Here is a 5,271-nt window from a genome sequence, read left to right on the forward strand (position 1 = left end):
AGGGCCAGGTGCGGGTGGCTCATGCCTGGAGTCCCAGCACTTTGGGAGCCTGAGGCAGGTGGGTCATTTCAGCCCAGGAGTTTGAGACCAGCCTGGGCAACATGGTTAAACCCCATCTCTACTAAAACAAACAAACAAACAAACAAAAGTTAGCCGGGTATGATGGTTCATGCCTGTAGTCCCAGCTACTCAGAAGGCTGAGGTGGGAGGATCACTTGAGCCTGGGAGACAGAGGTGAGCTGAGGTCACGCCACTGCACTCCGGCCTGGGCAACAGAGCAAGACCCTGTCTCAAAAAGAAAGAAAAAGAAATAAACATACAGGATAACCACTGCTTGTTGTGGTGAGGGCTCCAGAGAATACACAACAGAGTGATGTGACGCAGGGTGACAGAGAAGGGGTACCCTAGCTCTCTGAGGAGGTGACATTTGAGTTGAGACCTGAATTACCAGAAGGAACCAACCCTACTCTGGGAGAAGATTATAGGCAGACAGAGTAGGAGATGGCAAAGTTACAGAGGGACGGGCTCGGCATGTGAGGCTAATATAGTGTGAACAAGGAGAAGACTAGCCTAAAATATGGTTAGACAGAGATAGTAAGGTAGGAATCATCATTTAAGGTCTTCAAATTAGGATTTAGGGTTTAGACTTTCTTCTGGAGAGTCTTAAGCAGGGAGTGATGTGACATGATTGCTTTAATTGGCTTGTTTTAGCTGCTGGATGAAGACAAGAGTCTAGGGGTTCAATGTGAGAGCAGGGAACCAGTGAGGAGGCTCACAGAAGTCCAAGCTAGAGATGATGGTGGGTGCGGTGGCTCATGCCTGTAATCTCAGCACTTTGGGAGGCCGAGGCAGGTGGATCACCTGAGGCCAGGAGTTCAAGACCAGCCTGGCCAAAATGGTGAAACCCCGTCTCCACTAAAAATAAAAATATTAGCCGGGCGTGGTGGCATGCACCTGCAATCCCAGCTACTCAGGAGGCTAAGGCAGAAAATTGCTTGAACCTGGGAGGCAGAAGCTGCAGTGAGTTAAGGCTGCACTTCAGCCTGGGCAACAGAGCAAGACTCCATCTCAAAAAAAAAAAAAAAAAAAAAAGTGGATATAAATATGACTACAAAACTGCCTGTGAACTGCTATTCTTGGCACACTGCCTGTGGGGTAGCCCTGTCCCACAAGGAGCAGTCACTCTGCTGTTGCATACACTGCAGCTTCAGTAAAAGTTCCTGTCTAACACCACTGGCTCACCCTTAAATTATTTCCTGAGAGAAGCCAAAAACCCTCCAGGCTAAGTCTCAATTATGGGGTTCACCTGCCCTGCATCAATATTATCCTTTGTAGTAAACACCCACTATGATGTGGCACTCTCCTGGACATTTGATAAACTTACCTCTGTTTTCCCATCAGGTCTGTGAGGTGGTATAGTTCTTGCCACTGGACAGGTAAGTCGGCTGAGGCTCATAGAGGGCCCCATGTCACAACCCCTGTAAGGGTCAGTGCAACAACTGGAACCCAAGTGTGTGTCACACTGACCTCATGCTTGACCATCACTCCACACAGCCCTCGATGCAGGAAATAGGCTGGTTTCTGATGCACCTGGTGTCTGAGAGAAGCTTTGGTTCTTTCACTTTTCAGCTTTGCCCAGGCCCTACTCCTGAGGTCAGGCTTGTCCCAAGAGAGGCGGGGCCAGGGCGGGTGATTATCTCAGCGGTTGCTGTGAGCTCCATTCAGCTCAGGTGAGTCTCGGGATCCTAGCTTCTGAAATTTTCACGTGCACACAATTGCCTGGGGATTTGACTGAAACGCAGTTTCTGACCCAGCAGGACAAGGGTGGGGTCCACATTTCTTTCCTCCTTTTCTTTCTTTCCTTTTCTCTTTCTCTCTTCATCCAAAATCTTTTTAATAAGAGGGTAGGCTCCAGGGTTAGTTTTTGTGGTCTCGGCTGGCCCGTTGGCCTCTGGTGCGCTCGAACTTCCGGCCCTTGGAGCGGACGTAAGGTTTGGGGTGGCTGTGCGGGGTTCCCGGAGCCTTACCGAAGCCGGTACACCTCTTGGCTCTTGAGAGAACCAGAGAGCACGATGGTGCCGCTGCCCTTGGGGGAGTCCAGGGCCAGCTGGTCAAAAGTGATGATTTTGTCCCCTGCCTAGCCCTGAGGATGTGGCGGCAGCCCGGCTGGTCAGGCACAGCACCCACACCTTCAGTTTGAGTACCTCCTGAACCCGGGCGTCATCCATTATGGCCCCCACGACCACAGCCATTTTGTTTTCCCGGCCAGGAAGCTTCATCTTCCGGATCATCGGGGCAACAGAGTGACCGGTTGGTGTGACTCATAAACAACCTCTTCAGTACAACCTGGTTGAATATGGAGTTGATTTGTCTGGCCAGAAACCCGTACAGCTTGACCAACAGCCTAAGGTAGATATCCTGGCTCCTGGGCTCCTTGCGCAGAACCTTGTTGGTCCTTGTTGGGGCTGATGTCAACTCCCATGATGGCGCCTCCTGCTTGGCCAGGTCCGGAAAGCCACATTTCTAATTTCTAACAAGCCCCGGGTGGTGGTGTTACCAAGGTCCATCTGCCACAGTTTATAGAGGGCCGTGGAGGTGGGAGTGGGGTGGGGTAGGCAGAGGAGGGAAACAGGAGGCTGCAGTTGGGACAGCTGTGCTCATCCTCACTTGTAATTGACTCCTGTAAATTGTCATTAGTAAACCTCAACACCCACCCTCCTCCCCCATCAATATGATAAAGAACATCAGAACATCTGTGTTCTTGGTCTCCCAGGGAAACCCACCCAGTCAGGACCCCAGGATGTGGCAGGCAAGTCCCTCCCTCTCCCTGAAGCCTCAGTGACTCCAACTCTAAGTGCTTATGTTAGGGTGGGGGCAGGGCATGGTGAATCTGCAGCTGCTCCTCACATTGTTGGGGGAAGTGCATGGCATGTGGGGAGAGGTGAGAAGAGGACTTTCCTCTTCCTAGAACTTCTGGTCTGGTCCCCAGGGCACAGGTGTTAATGAAGATGGAGGAGTGGCCTCTTCCTAATGGGCCTTTCAGGGCCTGCCAGAGCCAGCAGGGTGGGCAGGGGACAGGGAGGAACTTGTGCTTCCCAGCAGGGACAGGAACCTGCTGGATGCACCGATTTGACCTTGGCTCATTGTAAACATGCTCTAATGTGGGGCGTTGAAGCCAAGAGATGCGAGAATTATCATTGCAAGGGAAGTTATCTTAAAGTTAATTTATAAATTCCAGTCAAGGTCCTAAAGGAATTGTTTGGAGGGAGGGTGGTAGTGAACTTGATAAATTCATTTTAAAATCACTTGTAAATGGGAGAGAAAAATCAAGTAAATAAAGAAAAAAAGAATGTAGGGGGCTATAACAGTTATAAAAGATACACCAATGTAATGTAGTAGAAAGCCCAGAAGTCCCAAGTATACTTTAAATGTTTAGAAAATGACACATTTGGCATTTCAAAATGGAGAGGAAATAAATATGGCTGAAAAAATTAAGGATTTGATCTTTCTTCAAACCACATGCTAACATAAATTCCAAATGGGATAGAGTTAAATGTAAACAAGGATACCAAACAAATAATAGAATGAAATAGAGGAAAACATTTATGTAATGTCAGTGTGAGGGAGGCCATCCTAAGTTTAACATGGAAATAGAAACCATAAAGGAAAGATTGGAAACGTGACTGCAAAAAGATTTGTTTATGATACAAAAAATCATAAAATTAATATGCAAATGATAAATTGGGATCATTAAATGTATATCACACAGGGAGTTAATATCGGTACAAATCAATAGGAAAAAGACATATTCCCAATAGGAATGGGCACAGGGCATGGTTATATAGTTTAAAAATAAGTAGATATGGCTGGGCGCAGTGGCTCATGCCTGTAATCCCAGCACTTTGGGAGGCTGAAGTGGGTGGATCACTTGAGGTCAGGAGTTCAAGGCCAGCCTGGCCAACATGGTGAAAACCTATCTCTACTAAAAATACAAAAATTAGCTAGGCATGGTGGCAGGCACCTGTAGTCCCAGCTACCTGGGAGGCTGGGGCAGGACAATCTCTTGAACCTGGGAGGCGGAGGTTGCAGTGAGCTGAGATCATGCCACTGCACTCCAGCCTGGGTGACAGAGCAATACTCCATCTCAAAAAATAAAAAAGTAGAAATGACCCGTAAATATATGAAACAACTGTAACCATGAGAATAATAAAAAAAAAAGTGGCCAAACGCAGTGACTCACGCCTGCAATCCCAGCACTTTGGGAGACCGAGGTATGAGGATTGCTTGAAGCTAGCAGTCCAACACCAGCTTGGGCGGCAAAGTGAAACCCCATACCCACAAAATGAGACAGTTTCATTCTGTCACCCGGGCTGGAGTCTAGTGCTGTGATCATGGCTCACTGAAGCCTCTGCCTCCCAGGCTCAAACGATCCTCCTGCCTCAGCCTCCCAAGTAGCAGGGACTACAGGTGCACACCACCACACAACCAGCGGATTTTTGTGTTTTGTGTATTCACTATGTTGTTCATGCTGGTCTTAAAGTTCTGGACTTAAGCAGGCTGTCTGCCTCAGCCTTTCAAAGGGCTTGGATTACAGGCATGAGCCACCACCACAACCAGCCCTCTATAAGTTTTTTTTTTTAATTAGCTGGTCATGGTGGTGCACATCTGTGGTTCCAGCTACTCCGGAGACTGAGGCAGAAAGATTGCCTGAGTCCAGGCTTCAGTGAGCTATGATTGAGACACTGCATTCCAGCCTGGGTGACCAAGCGAGACCCTGTCTTAAAAAGGGAGGAGGAAGAGGAAGAAGAGGAGGAAGAGAAGGAGGACTAAAACCACAAGATACCTCTTTTTTCCTGCTGAATAGGCGGAGATTAGAAAGATATAGTAATAATGACAGCTGGGCAGGGGAGAGTTTGAGTAAACAGACACTCATCCACTGCTGGGGCTGTAAACTGGAACAACTGCTCTGTAGGGCCAAAGCCCTAAAAATGCCCCATCTGTTTATACCAGAAATTTTATTTCTAGAAATAGATCCTAAAGAAATAATCAGATGTGCAAAATAAATGTATCAATATGCATCACAGTCCACTCAAACATGGAATATTGAAACTGCTTAAATGTACACCCATGAATCCAAACAACTTTCCTCTTGCTCACCCATCAGTCACCCAAGTCCTTCAGTCAAGTTTTAAAAACCAAAGCACCATGATTTAGTCTAAGGAGCTTTGCCCTCCTTGTGCTGCACAGGACAGGGCCAGACTGAGCTCTTCA

General features: G+C 47.8%; 1 pseudogene; it reads right to left on the reverse strand.

Moving 5' to 3' along the window:
* Nucleotides 1-1,917: 1,917 nt before the first annotated feature.
* LOC111528840 lies at nt 1,918-2,482 on the reverse strand (annotated as a pseudogene).
* Nucleotides 2,483-5,271: the final 2,789 nt, after the last annotated feature.

Source organism: Piliocolobus tephrosceles, chromosome 6 (assembly GCF_002776525.5).
Source record: "Piliocolobus tephrosceles isolate RC106 chromosome 6, ASM277652v3, whole genome shotgun sequence".
Classification (NCBI taxonomy): domain Eukaryota; kingdom Metazoa; phylum Chordata; class Mammalia; order Primates; family Cercopithecidae; genus Piliocolobus; species Piliocolobus tephrosceles.